Raw genomic sequence first — 10727 nt, forward strand, 5'->3', positions numbered from 1 at the left:
AATACCAGTTATTGATATGATTGAGTTAAACATGAATTTCACAGAGACAACAAAATCATTCACTACCACCATTTACTTAGTAGAATATGTATCAATTAGAGGAGCTATGTTACTTGGACTTAGCACAATGAGAACACAAAATGCAATATCGATGCCACATTTCAATGGAATTCATTCTGACAGCGAATTCATAGAGGAAATTTCACCTCCTGATAATACAACCAGCAATTATAGGAAAACTAGTGTCACAAGAACGATCACACACAAAGCCAAAATGAGGGAGTCCGACGTACAACTTCTCAAAGAAAATAGGCGCGTAGCCAGCTGTCAAAGCCCAACCCCCACTCCTCACTCACTCACAGTGCAAACGTGACTCACCCACTCACCCAGCCAGCATTAATTATGATATAAATTTACCACCAGAATCATGCATGCAAATTACGATTAAGAGTAAATTGAGAAATTGTAATGTTATTGCATTAGAAGAGACGGTTAGAATAAATGGCCTTTTGATAGAGATCGCCCCATGCTGGATGAATGACAAGGGTGAGACGAATGTCATTTTAACTAACACCGTGAATGGAGATGCAAAGACTAAGAAAGGAACCTGTACTTGTAGGTCAGAAATTTGCCCAGCTCCTATACGCGAAGTGACAGCAGCGGGAGCGTCGAGCAGAGTAAACTCGACAGACAGAGACAACATAAAGGAGAATTTGATTCACTCAGGTCAATTCAATGAAGAAAATGATCCTTAGATCTATTAGTGAAACATCAACAAACGGCAGCATTACCTGGAGAACAATTAGGGTGTACTAACCTGATTACACACAAGATTAACGTACACCCGAACACACAACCAATATACATACCGGCTTATAGAGTTGCGCATTCACAACGCACCCTGGCAAATCAATTCGTTGAGGAAATGCTAAAACTAGGTATTACTGAACCATCTGTCTCCCCGTGGAATGCCCCATTATTTTTCATGCCCAAACAAAACGGAGAAATGCGTGCAGTAGTAGATTACTGTAAATTAAGTCAGCACACAATCCCTGATCGGTTTCCTATGCCATTGATAAGTGACATCTTAGAAAATATTGGACCAGAAAATAATGTATTATCCACAGTCGATTTGCTCAATGGCTATTACCAAATTAGCTTTGAACAAGAATCACGCAAATACACTGCTTTCTCCACAAATACAGAACATTACTAATATAAATAAATGCCAATTGAGTTGAGGACAGCACCAGGCACTTTCCAAAGATTAATGAATGATGTATTGTCTGGAATGGTGGGAAAAGGAATATTTCTGTATCTAGAGGACATTATTATAGCTACTCCAACTATAGACAAACATCTGCAGAAATTACATCAGCTCCTACAAAAGCTTGCTGATGCTGGCTTAAAAAGTAAGCTGTCTATATGCAAATTTTGCTTTAAGGAAATAAAATTCTTAGGCCATAGACTAGATGCCCAAAGTATTCACACGTCTGAGGACAAATTACAGGAGGTAAGGGATTTTCCAGAACCAAGAAATATAAGCGAAGTAAGACAATTTGGGGGACTAGCAGGATATTACTGCCCCTTCATTAACCAATTCCCTCATATAGCACAACCGCTATTCATTCTACTAACAGAGGATACTGTATTCCAGTGGGAAGAGTAACATATACTAGTATTTAATGAATTAAAAGATAAACTTACATGTGCACCTTGCTTGGCCTATCCTAACTTCACAAAACCATTCATAATTTGCACAGATGCCTCCCTCAAAGGCTTAGGTGCTGTATTGATGCAAGAGGATAAACAAAGTAAATACCAACCCATTGCTTTTGCCAGTAGACAAATAGAAGGAGCAGAGATAAATTACTGTACAACAGACTTAGAAACCCTAGCGGTAGTACTTGCTCTACAGGTATTTCGTGATCTCGTGTACGGATACGAAATTCACCTATACACAGACCACAAGCCTCTCGTGGGCATGTTCCAAGAAAAACTCTCTGGGAGGAGATCATGATGGAAATGTAAAATCCAGAATTACAATGTAAACATTCACTACATAAAAGGTAAAGTAAATCTGGCAGCGGATGCCTTATCACGGAATCCTTCAGCCAATGTCGCTACAATAAGTCCACGGGAATTACTCTCCAACAATGATGAAACGATCTCCGCAAATCAAGAAATCTCACAGGCGCAAAGACAGGACCCAGTGTGCTCTAAAGTAATATATCATCTCGAGTGAGGTGATGATTTACCATTAGGCTACCCAAGTTACATGTACCACTTAAACAATTCACAATGATAAACAATGCCTTATATAGGGTAAATCCAGGACAACCAAATCATAGAAAAAATATCAGGCAGTTAGTTATTCCTAGTACAATGATACCTCACATATTAAGGGTAATACACGATAGTCCACATGCAGGGCATCCTGGCAAGGACAGGACAGTCAGGCAGGCCCGGATGTCATATTATTGGCCAACGTTACCCAAAGACATACATAATCACGTAGACAGATACGAATCATGTGCAAAACATAAAGGTTACACGTTATCACCTGCACCTATAGGACAATATCCTGTACCTAGACAACCGTGGGACACTGTCGCGGTTGATTTACTTATATTACCCTTAACTACCAATCACAACCAATATCTTTTTGTTGCAACTGATCATTTCTCACGATTTGTGATCTTGGTTCCAATTAAAGATAAAACAGCAGAAACAGTCGCATGTGTATTCATTGATAGTGTGATCTGTAGGTTCACCACACCAAAGGTTCTAGTAAGCAACAATAGTTTGGAAGAAATATGTAAACAATACAATATAAAGACAGTTAATATCTTGGCCTACCACCCAGCTTCCAGTGGATTGGTGGAAAGGCAGAATAAAAAAAATATTAGATGTACTACACCACATTCTCAATGAAAATTATGCAAACTGGGATGACTGGATCCCCAGAGTCGAAGCATCACTCAATTGTGCGATTAGTAAATCAATAGGAGATACACCTCATTTCATCATTTACGGGTCTGACAAACGTCTCCCTTACGAAACGTTAGAGGGCGAGCAAATTCCCATATATAATTATAACGATTATCCTATACTTCGCTTACGTGAATTTCAAGAAATACTCACAAAAGTAAAGAAACAGTTAACGATGTCCAATGAAGAAATGACAGAATAATTTAACCCGTCACGTCCTGAGCTATTTCGCACCTCCGACACCCCCCAATCCTGAGGTATTTTCGATTTTTTTTTTTTTTGGCTAAAACCTCCGCTTTTGGTGAGAAACATCGAAAATTCATAGAGAAATCGCCCACCTGAGGTTTAAAATACTCAGTCCAGGTAGCAGTACCTCCTTACCTGACTGGGTGTTCTAAAAGGCTGGCACCAAAGAAAACGAGTTCTATGGGAGGGTAACTATTTCACACCACTCATAAACGGTATTTATTTACTTACTTGGTACAAATTTATATGTAGTACGAAAGTATATTGGTTTTCAAACAGTAATATAGGCATTATAAGCATTGTTTCACTCACTAACTCATCACCATACCTGACCTTTTTTTGCCACATTACCTGATCATCGTTTCTGACTGTTTCATCCTCTAATGCTATGTAAACTTTGTCCTCCACATTGTCATGATTGGGGAATCATTCTGGCCCTGAATGTCTATATTGACCGGGTCATCGGTAACAAGTGAATCGCCGAGACAATTCCGTGCGGGGGGGGGGGAGGTTATGCAGTGTAAGGCATTGTCCCTGCTAGGTATCTTGTAGAGGAATAGAGGAAGGTGTCCCGTGTATACGTACGAAAAATCACGCGCGAAAATTGAAAATTGTGCAAATTATGAACTTGCAATTGCACGACGTACCAGTACGTCGTCGGGACTGGCATATGGAAAATGTTGCAACGTATCCATACGTCAACGGGACGCCTCAGGTTAATAAGAAGGCAAAAGAATCAAACATCAGCATAAGTGATATTGTCTACAGCCCCATTCACACTAGATATAACAAACTGTCACCGAAATTTGAAGGCCCATTCAGGGTAATCAATAGAAGCGACAGTAAGTTGGTGATTAAGTCACTACAGAGTGACAAAAAAAAAGAAACATATTGATCACTTAAAAAAGGTCTCAAGAAATTTAGCTTGGAACTATAAAATACCATACACTACTGAAAACCCCAGTACACACGGTGAAAATAAGCCTGAAGCAATTAACACATATCGGAATAAATTGCGGTCGCATACTGTACCAGACAAACATAGGTGCAACCAATACAGCTCTCACCAGAAAAAGGCATTTACATGACTTAGGAATCGATTTAGACTCCTTTTATAGGTAATAGGATTAAACAGGTCAAAATATCTGTATTATTCATCATCACTATCATCACCCTTTGCATAACTTGCTAACAACAGTGGATTAGATCTCTAATACAGTTGTTCTTTCGGTAAGTAAAGATTAGGTGAATAATTCCATAGATCATGTTCCTGCTGATATCAAGAGAATCACCTCACATCCTCAACATGTAGTCCGACAGGGATGCCTGATAGCCCCAACAGCCTCAACAACAATAGCACAGGACATAACAAGTACCGAAGTTATTTTGGACGTACTGCAAGACATATCAATAATATTACAGAAAATATCAGAACGTCTCAGAATTCTGGAAGCGGTATTAAAACACCCTTCTTCACATGATCACCCCACACAGGAAGTAGCGGAATTAATTAAATTAACTGACTGGATGCTAGATTAGACTAAGCAACGGCCATACCACGTTGAGTACACCGCTTCCCGTCCGATCAGCGAAGTTAAGCAACGTTGGGTCTGGTTAGTATTTGGATGGGTGACCGCCTGGGAACACCAGATGCTGTTGGGATCCCTATGTGTCAAGTGGGGTTGGTGGAGGATTAGTGCCCCTCCCCGTAAAACAATTAACTCTAAGCCCTTGGCCACCCCGACTGGGATACATGGCGTCTGGCAATGAATGAATGAATGAAACGTAATGATCACCATATGATCCATGACATCCCATCAGCTGGGAGTAAAACACTTGAGACAGAAAAGGACATCAGAAATACACGTAACAGACGCGGATTGTTCGGCATAGGTGGAGCAATGTTAGGCAAATGATCTAGAAGAAGTAAATAAAAAATTTAACAAAATAGCACAAATTCTCTCATACCAACATAAGTTAGCTGATACTCAGAACAACTTAATGATGACGATTGTAAAGAACCTAAGGAAGGCAGAAACATCAACTCTAGGAATTGTGGAGAGAGTAAATGCACTAGAAGGTAAAAATACCCTATTCTAACACATCTCTGTGATCATAGAACATATTGACGTAATAATACTACAGTTAGACAATACTAGAGCTAAATATCAGGCCTTCATGAAAGGAATTGCTAATGCTGGTAACGGAAGGATCACCATTAATTTACTACCCATTCACAACCTCCGGCAAATAATTAATCAAGGCATACATTAGCATGGTTTGAAACATTTGTTTGAGGAAAGAAATCTGATGTTATATTATCCATATTTGGAAGCAACACTCACAACAACATCAATAGCAGTTCATGTAACGTTCGTAACAGAGGATTTTTTCACGGTCTATCAAATATACTCTTTTCCTTCTAAGAAAGATGACTCATTTGTCACAATCAACATCAAAACAGAAGTCATCATGATCTCCAAGAAACAGGACGCTGTCACTTTCAGTAGAGAAACAATGATTGAACACAAATGTCGCACATCATTATATGCATTTCACCTTTGTCCTGCGTACATCTTCATGTTTCAACCAGCTGAGACAGTCCTCTGTGAAATGGTTATCATAAAAGATCATGACATCCCTCATAATTACAACTTCACATTTGCTCCAGATAAACCCATCCATTATCAACGCATTGGACATTCACAGTTATTCTACTTCACTCAAAATACATCAGTTTTTGTGACTTGCCCAGACACACCTCCAGCCCATACATCAGCATCCGGTTTATACATCTCACCAGATTACTATGCAGTCCTGGCATCTACACTATCCACCTTGCCCACTAAAAATCATTATGCCATTCTCAACCACACACACAAATACTTCCAGCCATTACCTAGGATGAACTTAAATGTAACTGCACACAACAAGTTGACTTCAACCAAGTATGAAACCATGCAACTAGTAAATCAGACAATACAACTTTGGGAAGAATACAGTAGGATTATGTTCAACCCATATTATGTATACAGCCCAGCTCCAGTTATCTTTGTAATTTTCTCCATCATATTTGCTGTATTAATTCTGGCCATGCACAGAATGCAAGCAAGGAATGCTAACCTGGAATCAGTGTTTAAGAACTGTTCTGTACAAGTGAGACAAACTGAGTAAATATTGTATTTATATTTTATATAAAATAACAAAATATGGGTTACACATAACATACACTTGCTCTGATTATAATCTCATATCTCATTTATATATGACTATATACAGCAAATCCTTCTCATATACATTGTATAATTGACTTCAGTAGACTTGCCATTGTATTATTATAACATTACTATTATATTATACATGTACAATTTTATAACTACAATGACTACATTATTCCAATTCTGTAACTTTTACAATATTAGATATTTCACTTGATTACCTTACAAGTTGATTGTAATATGTATATAGTATGCATTAATATGTTATGATAATATTTACTTTCGATGGTACGACAGTAGGCGTAACCACGCGATATGTAGACATTATATGGGCATTATATAGGCATTAGGATATATCTCATAAACACAAAGTACAGGATGTAATGTCTGCTGGGGACATACACAGTTTCTCACTTGGAATGGTTCTGTAGCTATTTCTTCTACTGATAAAGCAGATCTCTTCGCACAGACTTTCTCCTCCAATTCCACCTTAGACGATTCCGGTGCTGTTCCTCCATCACTTCCCCCCTCTGACTTCCTCATGGCTGACATTAAAATTTCTTCAGTTGATGTATTTTCTGCCATCACTGGCCTAAGTACTAACAAGGCATATGGGCCTGATGGGGTCCCTCCTGTTGTTCTCGAGAACTGTGCTTCTGTGCTTACACCCTGCCTAGGCAAACTCTTTCGCCTTTGTCTGTCAACTTGTACCTTTCCTTCTTGCTGGAAGTTTGCTCTCATTCAGCCAGTCCCAAAGAAGGGTGACCACTCCCAACCCTCCAACTATCGTCCAATTGCTTTAACGTCCTGTATTTCAGAAGTTTTCGAGTCAATTCTCAATAGAAAAATTTTAAGGCATCTTTCCTATCACAACCTTCTTTCCGATCGTCAGTACGTGTTCCGTCAGGGACGCTCCACTGGCGATCTTCTCACCTACCTTTCAGTCTCCTGGTCATCATCCTTTCGGGACTTTGGCGAAAGCTTTGCCATTGCACTTGACATCTCAAAGGCTTTCGATCGAGTCTGGCATAAATCTTTAATTTCCAAACTGCCCTCCTACGGTTTCTATCCTTCTATCTGTGCCTTCATCGCTAGCTTCCTTTCTGGTCATTCTATAGCCGCTGTTGTAGATGGCCATCGTTCTTCTCCTAGATCTATCAACAGTGGTGTTCCTCAGGGCTCTTTCCTATCACCAACTCTCTTCCTTTTATTCATCAATGATCTTCTAAGCTGTACGTCTAACCCTATCCACTCATACGCTGATGACTCCACCCTTCACCTTTCCATTCGGTTCCCGCAGCGCCCATCTCAACAGTTACTTCAACAAACAAGGGATGAGGCTATGGCACACCAAATGTCTGACTTGGCTCGTATCTCTGACTGGGGTAAAAATAATATGGTTGTTTTTAATGCATCTAAGACTCAGTTCTTACACCTATCAACCCAACAAAGTCTTCCACAGGTGTACCCACAAATGTTTAATAATATTCAGCTTAATCCTGCATCATCCTTGAACATGCTTGGGGTTTCATTTACTCGGGACTTATCTTGGAAAGATCATATTACATCTCTTGTAAAATCTGCTTCCAAGAGATTGGGTGTGCTAAGCCGACTCCGCTCTTTCTTTACCCCTGCACAATTGTTGACTCTATACAGGGGTTTTATCTGCCCCTGTGTGGAGTACAACTCTCATGTGTGTGGAGGCTCCCCACATACAGCTCTTCTCAATAGGGTGGAGTCAAAGGCTTTTCGTCTCATTAACTTTCCTCCTTTTACTGACTCCCTTCAACCTCTGTCTCTTCGCCGCACTTCTGCATCTTTATCTCTTTTCTATCGCTACTTTAATGATCACTGCTCCTCTGAACTGTCTGCTTGCATTCCTCCACCTCTACGACCGGTGCGTAGCACCTGTCTGGCAGCAATCTCTCATCCCTTTTCTGTCCAACTCTCTAATGCAAGAGTTAACCGTTACTCCCAGTCTTTCATTTATGTAACAGGTCAGCTCTGGAACTGTCTCCCTCTGTCTGTATTTCCTGCTGCCTATGATCTCCAGTCTTTCAAACGCAGTGTGTCCAGGCATCTCAAAATGATCGGATCTTGAAGTTGGCTCTCTATTGTGTTGTGTTTTTCTCTTGGAGGGAACTGTTACTGCGGGCTCGTGGCCTTTGGTTCCTTCTTCCTCTCATAAAAAAAAAAAAAACATAATGTATATCCACAACCTTGTTGTCCCAGACCATCAAGAATCCTTAACCATATGATGTATCTCAAACTTCCTTGTAGTCCAGACGACCAAGAATTTTATGACATTCAAACACGTGGAGTAACCAGCCCTAGTCAGTTAGTCCACGTGGATGGAAATCTACCTGACATTACAACACACGTACACATCCTCTCCGAGCTGTTTAAAATATAGGAGATTCCCTTCAGAGGAGAGAAAGGGGATAGAAGGGCTAGAGAGGTCTGACACTAGGGTTACGCTCCGCCACGCTGTAATTCACTATTATAACTGTGTGCAACAAACTTCGTAACCCAAGAGTGCTGTAACTCACCTCGCTGACACTACGTCTCACTACTTTATTGTGGATGAGCTTAACGATCCATAACCGATTTCCCTATCTCCCTACAAGTACAGTACCTAAGACCAAGCTATCGAGAATATTGCTGTATGTTTTATTATACGTAAAGTGTTGTGATGATACGAGTTAGATCCTAGAGGTATGTATCAGGAAGCTTAATTTGCTTTTTAACTGTAACTATTTCATCATTTACATTCCTGTGTCATGTGGAGTCTGGTTTATACCGATGTTTTGTTTCAGCTGGAAAACTGTTAAATCCTTCTTTCGTGTGTGTGTATGTGTGTGTGTGTGTGTGTGTGTGTGTGTGTGTGTGTGTGTGTGTGTGTGTGTGTGTGTGTGTGCTTAATTTTACTTTTCAGTTAATTCACTATTTGTTGTGATATGCTTCAGTGCTTGCTTTGAATCTGCAAAGTTTAATCCAGTATTGTTTTTTTCTTTTGTGATATACTTCTGTGTTCAGTCCTTCGTCGCGAAGAGTTAATTCTCTAATTTATATATATATATATATATATATATATATATATATGCTTTCACGTGCAACTTTGGATTTTTTTTTTTTTTTTTTTTAAAGTGAGGTGGCTCTGATGCATGTAAACTTTGGCCATACAGCATTGTTTAGCAACTGTCTCTCAACAGTTGGCAAATAAATGTACCGGTAGTAAACTATCACGCCTCACTTCACTGCTTCCATTCAAGGTCACACAATCGCCCCGGTTTACTCAGCGGTCGCGCGCGTGCATGCGTGTGTGTGTGTGTGTGTGTGTGTGTGTGTGTGTGTGTGTGTGTTATTATAGGATACAGCTGGTTGCTATTAATTATTATGCTGTTCATGCTGGTTATGGTAGCAATGAAATAATTTAAAAGAGGATAGTAAGCAATAATATGCAAAATTAATTGCTTAGAAAGAGGTATTATGGAGCTTCCTTAACCGGGTCTCATGGCAATGGCACAGAGGAGGATAGTAAAGAGTAAAAAACAATATAAATCGTTTAAGAACTGGTGTTAGGGAGGTTTCTCAGCCGAGGAGAATACTGGCCTTCGCAGTGCCTTTTGCTGAGCTGTTTACCTTGGCCTATCAATCCCTTTGCTCCTATGACCTGTTTTACATTTTAGTCTTGCTATCACCAGACGATTTTATTCAGCTCTGGAGGAATATGTGGCACAGGAAAGTATAACTGAGTATATTATCTAACACCTGTCTAGTCCGCCATGGAAGCTCCCTAACACTTTTTCCCAAGTATCTTACTTTGTCTATGACACCTTACTCTCCATCTCTGTATTATATACATTATTCAGTTATTGCCATCATCTGCATAAATAAAGTTCAAGAGGATATTATCCAGCGTGTCCAAAAATAAATCACATACACATAGGTGCTAGGAAGTCTTCTTAACCGATGAGAACACGGGCCTGGCTTCGATAAATCTACTTTATGTTGAGTAAAATCGTCAGTATATCACTGGAATACTTCAAATCATCGTACTGAAAAGGTGAAACTACTGCACTGTGAATTACCTAAGGGAAAAACAAAGGCTCGTATTCTCGTAGGTAAGGAATCTCCCCAATTCCTATTGCGAAGCAATTTATTTTACTTATAAGTTGCTATACTCTCCTGTGTTACTTAAATTGTTCTGATATCGCCATTCTCTGCACAATTGAAGTACAAATGGATATTAAACAGTTAGATTTTAAAATA

At 39.6% G+C, this 10727-nt stretch overlaps 1 non-coding gene across 1 annotated transcript; it reads left to right on the forward strand.

Moving 5' to 3' along the window:
- Positions 1-4780: 4780 nt before the first annotated feature.
- On the forward strand, positions 4781-4899 carry LOC145416180 (5S ribosomal RNA). Its single transcript, XR_013900224.1, has one exon. It is a non-coding gene; the product is annotated as a 5S ribosomal RNA (ribosomal RNA).
- Positions 4900-10727: the final 5828 nt, after the last annotated feature.

This window comes from Coenobita brevimanus, chromosome 104 (assembly GCF_032717465.1).
Source record: "Coenobita brevimanus isolate Jiangsu-jjx chromosome 104, ASM3271746v2, whole genome shotgun sequence".
Classification (NCBI taxonomy): domain Eukaryota; kingdom Metazoa; phylum Arthropoda; class Malacostraca; order Decapoda; family Coenobitidae; genus Coenobita; species Coenobita brevimanus.